The following is a 9166-nucleotide window of genomic DNA, read 5'->3' as shown; positions in this document are numbered from 1 at the left end:
ACAGTATATTCAATCATGGGAGTGATTACATTAAAACACGGAGAATCATGGCCCAGCCAAGGTGACACACAGTCTTAACCATCACAGTCTGCCTTGGAGGAGGAGCTCCTAGAGCAAAGGTCAAGCTCTAAAATAAAATTGATTTATTTTTAAAAGCTTTTACACCTTAAGTGCATAGAAATCAAAGCTTACTAGTGGTTACTAGGGGTGGGCAGGAGGAAGGGGGAAAGGAAGACAATGCTTATAGGACACAAAGTTTCTGTTAAGGTTGATGGAAAAATTTGGGAATGATGATGGCTGAACAACGTGATGAACATATTTAAAGTCAGTGAACTGTACATGTGAAGATTGTTGGAAGGGCAAATGTTTTGTTACCTATATACATATATATACCATAATAAAAAAAAAAAGTTTTTACACCTGAACAAAACAACTTAATTTTAGGTCCATAAGTTTAGCAGTTGATAGAGATAACAATTCTTTTAATGTTTCCTATTATGTTCTGCTTTCTAATCTTTTAATATAATTTAACTGTTCTTAAATATATTTATAGAATTTTTCCTAGTTCTTAACGTAATCCAAACCCAAAAAACCCAAACCTGTTGCTGTCAAGTCGATTCCAACTCATAGTTCCTGGAAATTTTGATAGAATAGATTTAATTTTAAAATGTTAGGTTTTTTTTTTTTATTTTTTTTAAGGCTTAAGGAAAAAAAAAACACCTATGCTTTAATTTTTTTGGTTACTTTCCCCTACTCTCCGCACTTAATATACCATGCTGTATTACGGAGGGCACTGTAGTGAGACTGGGGTGTCCTGTGCCTTCATTAGCTTTGCCATTCTCTGTTCTCTTAGCTCTGTTTCCTCATCTGTAAGATAGCTTTACAGAACTAGGTAATCTCTACATTTCCCACTACTTAAAAAATTCCATAATTCTACCTTGCAGGATTTTTTATTGGCTTATATAATGAACATTAGAGTAAGTTGAAGACTTTATTTTTCTTTTGTTTCATTATAATTTTCTTACTTTTGGCCTATTAGCCAGAAATCAGGAAAATAATTTCAATTTTCCAATATTCTTTTTTATAGAGTCATTCCATATTGGGAGAGGATTGAAAATTATATGCCTTCAATCAGGCCAAAATAGTTAAGATATTATTTATTTTTTCTAGAAGAAAATTAAGAACTTGTCTATTAAATATTTAATTAAAAAAACTATCTTTCCAGGATTGATGATCAGGATTTTCTCATTAACTCAGAGGTGCAGTTTGAAGAAAAGCACATGGGTGACAACAAAGAGACCTTGAATGAGAAAAGACTTTTTATAATTCTTTTTAAAATGGTGATTTATTTTCTTATTAAAAATTTGTAGGTTCTCATTGCAGAAAGTTCAGATGTGCAATTAGCAGAGAACACAATTCATTTGTAATCTTGTCACCCAGAGTTGATCACTGTTAGCATCTTGATTTAGCCTTCTACCATTTTATCTACATATGTGATCATACTGTGCATACTCTTTTGAAACCTGTATTTTCTTTTAATGATGTATTATGAATGCCTTTCCATGCTCAATAAATATAGATCTGTATCATCATTTTAAGGGTTACATGGTATATAGATTACCAGAAAGGTTTTTACCAATCTGTACTCCCACAATGATGTGGACCTTTTTAAAAAATATATATATATATTTTATTGTGTTTAAGGTGAAAGTTTACACAGCAAATTAGGCTCCCGTTTAACAATTTCTACACAAATTATTCAGTGATATTGGTTACATTTTCCACAATGTGTCATCATTCTCATTCATTCCATTCTGGTTTTACCATTTCCAGTACTCTAGTTTCCCTGTCCCCTTACCTTCTCATCTGTGCTTTAGAGTAATTTTTCACCATTTGGTCTCACATAGATGTTTTTTAAAAGAGCTCATTACTCATGGGTGATATTCTTTTATGAGCCAATTTATTATTTGGCTAAAAGGTGACCTAGAGGTATAATTTGGTTAAAGGGTATCTCAGGGCGATAGTTTCGGGGAATCCTCTAATCTCAAATGGTCCAGTAAGTCTGGACTTTTTAAGAATTTAGTTCTGTTCCACATTTTTATCCCGTTGTGTCAGGATCCATCTATTGTGGCCCTGATCAGAACGGTTGGTAGCGGTGGTCAGGCACCATCTAGTTCTTCTGGTCTGAAGGTAGATGAGGCCTTAGTTGATATAGACTGCTTTCTTCTCTGAATCTCTGGTTTCCTTCTTATGTGAGCCCATTTTTACCAACCATCACAAACACTGTGATATTTTAGCATTTAAATTTTTTTTTAACTCAGTATGAAAGGCTTCAACAGTTTGTCACTGATGTTTTCATTTTTGTTTCTTTAACTTCCTAGTAAGGTTTAACGTTTTCACATATGTTCATGGTCATTTGTGTTTCCTAAAAAGGAACTAACTTCAGTGGTTGTTTTATTCGATAAGAACCTAATAATAAGTACCTGAGTGAATTAGTGCTGGTGTAAATTTACTTACCTAGTAAGGATGTGATTATGGAAGATTTTCAGCTTTATATTGTAGGTGAAACTTGTTTGGTTTCTTTTTTTTTTTTTCAAAGACCCAGCAGAGAGTCTTCATCACAGACGGCTGCCTAGTTTTGACTGATTAGTTGTTTTTCCTCAAGAGAGGCCCAAAGCTGGAGAACAGGGCTTTTACAGGTCAGAAATAGAGACAGAACTGAATGTTGAAAGTTGTCCAGAATGTTCCTGCACTCTATCTGACTCAAGCCAGAGCTGTTCACTTTACTTGAAAAAATATCACTTAACTCATATGTTGGAGATCAGAATATCTTTTTCAAAGTCTGTTAAGTAAATTGAATCCTATCATTTTTCTAACAAATCAAGTGAAGGACATAAAAGGGTTTAAGGGATCACTGATCCTCTTTTTTAAATTTTTCCTGTGAATTTTCTGAACACATTTTTTTTTAGCCCAGCATGTAAAGGGTATACTGGGATTTCCAAGTTTACCAAAGACATTTTGGGATTGGCATGCCCACGATCCCTGTCAGCAGTATGCCTTTTTTGCCACAGAGAGCTCCCTGCATCACTGGTCCCTGCTTACTGCAGCCCTAAATGCTATACTTCATAAAGAGGTAGGATTGCAGAATGATTAGGAAATCAGACTCTGGTGCCAGACTGGCTGACTTCAAATCCCATCTCCACCACTTACTGTCCCTGTGCCCTAGACAAATCTCTAAACATCTCTGTGGCTGTTTCTTTCCCCCACCTTTTTTTTTTTTTTCTTTTAAATCAACTTTATTGAGATACAATTTTAAAAAAACCAGTTGCCATCGAGTTGACTCTGACTCATGGTAACCCCTGTGTCTCAGAGTAGAACTGTGCTCCATAGAGTTTTTCAATGGCTGAATCTTCAGAAGTAGATTACCACTAATCTGCTTTTTGTCTCTATAGATTTGCCTATCTTAGAAATTTCCTATAAATGGAATCATATACCATGTGGTCCTTTGTGACTGGCTTCTTTCACTTGGCATAATGTTTTCAAGGTTCATTCATGTTGTAGCGTGTATCTGTACTTCATTCTTTTTTATGGACAAACAATATTTTATGTATGGATATGTTGGGTGCCATTGAGTTGATTCTTACTCCTAGTGATCCTGTGTGGCAGAGTAGAACTTCCCATGGGGTTTTCTTGTCTGTAATGCTTTACGGAAGCAGATCGCGAGATCTTTCTCCCGCAGAACGCCTGGGTTCAAACCACCAGCCTTTCGGTTAGTAGTCGAGCACTTATCCGTTGCTCTACCGGGGCTTCTTAGGAAAAAACTCATTGCCATCGAGTCCATTCCGACTCATAGTGACCCTATAGGACGGAGTAGAACTTCCCCGTAGGATTTCAAAAGTGCGGCTGGTGAATTCCAGCTGCCGACTTTTTTGTTAGCAGCCAAGCTCTTAATCACTGTGCCACCAGGTCTCCCCTTAGGAAAAGGCTAAAATTTAGTTAACTGTGTCCAGGTAGAGACCTCAAGAGGTAAGCGGGTAGTCTCTCATTTCCTGAGCTATAGCTGGGGTTAGTGAATCAGTGTTTATTCTGATTTAGATCTGCTAATAATCCCTTATTTTCTCAATTGGCAGGTATCTTCTTTGTGTAGAGTTGGCTTTATGTTCTGTTTGAACTTCCAAAACTACTTTTGAACTGGACTCTTAGCAAAAGGATCAACTCATCATTGTTCAGCTGTCTGTGTTTTTTTTTTTTTTTTCTTTTGTCTTTGGGGAGATAATGATTCACATGGTGACTCAGAATTCACGTATTGAATATTTTGCCCTTGCTACCATTCTCGTCCCTATAAGAGAACAAATGTTTTATGATTTTCCCTGATTGTTTTAGCACTAAAATAATGTTTCCCCTTTTCCATATTAACATGTAGCATAACAGAGTGACACTACTACCTAATTCTTTTCTCTGCCTTTCATTCGGACAAAAGGCATGAGCAGTTTGAAGAATTGTGTTTGCAAATGCAAGAGTACTTCTAGTGCTTGCTGTAATACTGTGGAAGAAATCTGAATTCTGTAATTTAATGTCTGTTTCAGGAATTCATCTTGAATATTAGCAGAGCCATATATAGCCATCCTGTATACCCATTAAGACATCCCAAATAGCTTATTTGGGGCCTAGCGCATTGTACACAACTTTGTTGCTGATCATGTGGTAGGAATGTGTTTGCATATACACAAGTTTTATTGTTTGCTCTATTTTCAGTATTTACTGTAGTTCAAGTCACGTCTTGTAAACTTCCCAAGATTGGGGGATTCCTGTTTAATGTGCAAAACATTTTTTTGTTAATGGATACAGAAGATAATAACTCATAGAACCACAGTGCCAAGTATATGTAGGTAGATGTTGAAACTAAATTAGTAGCAACTCTGAAGACAAGCTAGAAGAAGATGAACTATGAAACTTAAGAATATTCTCCTTAAGGCTATAGGAGTAAAATGACAACTTAATAAAAGGTGTTGGCTTTGCATGCACTTGTCAGATTATGGTAGCCTTAAACTTAGCGGTATGAACGCATAGTGGTTTTCCCTGCTTTGAAATTGATCTGATGTTCATGTGCATTTCCACTTTCCAGCAGTAGCTAGTAGAGAAGGGAGGTTATTTAACTGAGGATTTCAGGAGAACATTCAGAGGAGCATTGATTCAACCTTGAAATTAATTGAATACTGTATCTCTGTATTATTTTTAAGTACTTCTTTTTTCCTCCTCACTTCCTCTCACCCACTGAGTCCTTTGCTGTTCTACATTCATACTGCTATGTGTGATGACCTTGGGTGTCTTTTCTTCTTTTTCCTTTCTCTGCTTTTCTCCATAAAATTTCTCTGTGGTCAGACCAGGAACCTCCAATAGGAATCCTGAGAGGAAGCTACATGGCTCTTTGGGAGAGATGAATTAGTCTGCTCTGCTGCGGCACTGGAGTGGAGGATATGCTAATGAAGTAGTCATTTAAGGTGAATATTTTCCCAGCATGTCCGAGAACTGTTGTAGTCACTTAAGAGGACACAGCTATTCTTATGCAGTTGAGGATAATTCGTTTTGTTTAATATATAAGACATATTTAAGATCAGATATGGATGTTTCAGAGTCATTTAATCACTTAAAATATTTGTTAAGTGTATTTGCCAGAATGATTTTTTGTTATAAGTAATAAAGAAAATAAATTTTTTGTTACAATAAAGGAAACATATCAATAAACAGCAGCATGATAAATGGAGAAAGTATTGAAGCTGTCAAGGATTTCATTTTACTTGGATCCACAATCAATAACCATGGAAGTAGTAGTCAAGAAATTAAACAGTGTGTTGCACTGGGCAAATGTGCTGCAAAAGACCTCTTTAAAGTGTTAAAAAGCAAAGATGTCACCTTGAGGACTAAGGTGAGCCTGACCCAAGCCATGGTATTTTCAGTTGCCTCAAATGCATGCTAAAGCTGGACAATGAATAAGGAAGACCAAAGAAGAATTTATGCCTTTGAATTATGGTGTAGGCGAAGAATATTGAATATACCATGGACTGTAAGAAGAATAAACAAATCTGTCTTAGAAGAAGTACAGCCAGAATGCTCTTTAGAAGGGAGGATGGCAAAATTTCGTCTCACGTACTTTCGACATATTATCAGGAGAGACCAGTCCCTGGAGAAGGACATCATGCTTGATAAATTAGAGGGTCTGCAAAAAAGAGGAAGACCCTCAGCAAGATGGATTGACACAGTGGCAGCAACAGTGGGCTCAAACATCGCAATGATTGTGAGGGTGGTACAGGACCAGGCAGTGTTTTGTTCTGTTATATGGGGTCGCTATGAGTCGGAACTGACTCGACGGCATCTAACAACAACAACAACATTAAAAATCCACATCAAGCTGGGTAAACAAAAAAATGCAACTTGACTAGCTCACATAACTAAGAAATCCATGGATAGATGGGCACAAGTGTGTCCAGGTGTTTAAACAACATTCTCCAGAATCCCTTGCCTACCATCTCTCTGCTCTGGCTGTCTTCTGTATTGGTCTCATTCCATGGTAGGCTCACTAAAGTAGTGGCAAAGATGGCCATCAGCAGCTGCACGCTTATCCTTTGCTAGTTTGGTAATCTCAGTATAAGGAGAGCTCTTCTCTTCCAGAAGTTCTAGCAAAATTCCTGGGGCTGACTCTCAAGGTCCTGTCCATCCCTGAACCAAACATTGTCACCTTCTTTGTCACATGCCATTCCTACCCACTCCTTCACAAACCACATTGCCTGAGTGTGAGGCAAGAGTGATTCCTCGGTGAAAAATGAGGGTGTGTTTTCCAGAAGAGGTAACAGATATTGGAAAGACAGATCATCCACAGATGTCCACTGTCACTGGATGTAGAATGAATTTACTCTAACGTGATACATAAAATTGTACATAGTGTTTATAGAATTTATTTGATACTAATACATAGCCATATAAACCCAAAACCAAACTCATTGCTATCAAGTCGATTCCAACTCATAGCAACCCTGTAGGATAGAGTAGAACTGCCCTCATAGGGTTTCCAAGGAGTGGCTGGTGGATTCGAACTGCCGACCTTTTGGTTAGCAGCCGAGCTCTTAACCACTACGCCACCTGGGCTCCACATAGCCATAAAGCATTACTTCTGTTTTTGTATGTCAGCTTTCTCTCTCCCAACTAGATAGTAGAGTTCTTAAAAATAATATTTGTCTTCTTTATATCTACTGGAATCTCTACAGCCTCTGGTACAGTGCCTGCACATGGTAGGCACTCAGTAATGTTCACTAATGATGCTGAAATGGTGATTTCCTTCTAGCTGCATGCTCATTACTCTTGGTGGCAAATGCTTTTGGAGTTACGCTACTCAGTGTTGATTGAGAATAGGTGCACACACAGTTCATATTTAATGAGCAAAAAAAACTCCCTCGGTAGCACAAATGGTTAAGCATTTAGCTACTAATCAAAAGGTTGGCAGTTTGAGTCTCCCCAGGGGTGCCTGGGAAGAAAGGGCTGTTGTGGTGATCTGCTTCCAAAGCTCAGCCATTGAAAACCCTACGGAGCACAGTTTTACTCTGACACACGTGGAATTGACTCCATGGCAACTGGTTGTGTTTTTTTTTTTTAACTTGGATATGTGAACATGTATTTCATGCATACAAGCTATAGCCACAGAATGTGCTTAGTGGACTGTCGTGGAGAAGATGAGAGAGAAAACAAAAGTCTTCTCGATTCCAGAGACTGGCTCTAGTTCAGATATTTTTTTTTTAAGTGCCCTATGGCAGCTGTGCCAAACATCTTTCAGCTCTTGAACTATTTGATGTCCAAACATTGAAGACTATGGGGAAAAAAAAGTAGTGACAGGAAAAAAATCCTCATAGAACTTCCTGTGGCAGGTCAAAGTTTAATCACAGAAATAATGCAGATTTCCCTTTTATTAAAACCACAATGGAAAGACGGGGCTTGTGTTTACAAAGCATGTTGTTTGGGAGACCTTTATAAATTGTAATCTTTGGAAATCCCAAACCTATTGGATGTAATCCCATCCATTAGATGAAGGCATCTTGCCTATGCAATAGATCCAGAATAGCAAGTTAAATTGAGACCATGAGCAGGAAGCAGTCATTAAGGATTACAATGGGTAGGATGCAGAGTTAATTCACAGAGATATTTTGTTATGAGATAATTACATCACTAGGACAGCTGGAAAGCAGAGTGCTGTGCTGGACGGCAGGGTTTGTTCTCTGCCTTGCAGCTGGGGGATCAAGACAATAGAGACAGGGAGAGAACTTACTTTATGGGATAGTTAAGGGCTTGGCTGGCTTAATTGTGAAATGATAATGACATATCTGCCTTTTTTGGATGGTGTTCTGCACAGCTAAACTGGACTCAGATAGTAAATGCTGAGAACCACTTTCTTGCTTTTTGAACAGACTGTTCATTTAGATCACATTAAATAAAGCTTTGATGGATAAATATTGAATAGTAATTTTCTTCTCTAAAAGTCACCTGAAATATTTTATCTATATTCAACACAGTGCAATTAACTTTTTTCTTATGGAACTGCAGTCATGCAATCATTGAAATGGTATTTTTGCCAGTTTACTGAATATCTGACCAAAAAAAAGAAAAAAAAAAGTTGTAGAAAGTTTCAAAATGTTGGTCAACACAAGGAATCGTGCAGTTGGAATTATTTTTCAGTGTTTATGTTCAAATATGTCCTGTCTGGATCTTTTGTTTTGCAAGTGTAGGGTTATAGGCAGCCTGGCCACATTCCTTATTGATTTATATAAATATATTGCAGATTGTTAACCTTCAGCCAAATACCAGAGATTTCAGCTTTTCTTTTGCTCAGTTGCTTTATGTGAGACTTACTTGTTATATGAAAGCATTTATCTTCTCTTTATTGTTCACCAAAGTGACTGTGATTTGATTGTGGATAATTCAAGAAGGAGTCGTTGTGCCCAAAATAGCATCATAAATATTCTGAAATTCCTAAGATCAATATTTGTTGCTGTTGTTAGGTGCTATCCAGTCAGTTTCAACTCATAGCGGCCCTATGAACAACAGAACAAAACATTGCCTGGTCCTGCGCCATCCTCACAGTCGTTGCTACCTTTGAGCCCACTGTTGCAGCCACTGTGTC

General features: G+C 37.4%; 1 protein-coding gene across 3 annotated transcripts in view; it reads left to right on the top strand.

The window, feature by feature from the left end:
* Window positions 1-9166, top strand: part of LOC111819047 (cyclin-dependent kinase 6-like) — an 87727-nt gene that overhangs the window by 73624 nt on the left and 4937 nt on the right. The window lies entirely within an intron of this gene.

The sequence above is a fragment of the Trichechus manatus genome, unplaced genomic scaffold (assembly GCF_000243295.1).
Source record: "Trichechus manatus latirostris isolate Lorelei unplaced genomic scaffold, TriManLat1.0 scaffold00253, whole genome shotgun sequence".
In the NCBI taxonomy this organism is placed as follows: Eukaryota; Metazoa; Chordata; class Mammalia; order Sirenia; family Trichechidae; genus Trichechus; species Trichechus manatus.
Note: the sequence above shows the minus strand (reverse complement) of the source record. Positions and strands in the feature narration are given on the sequence as shown.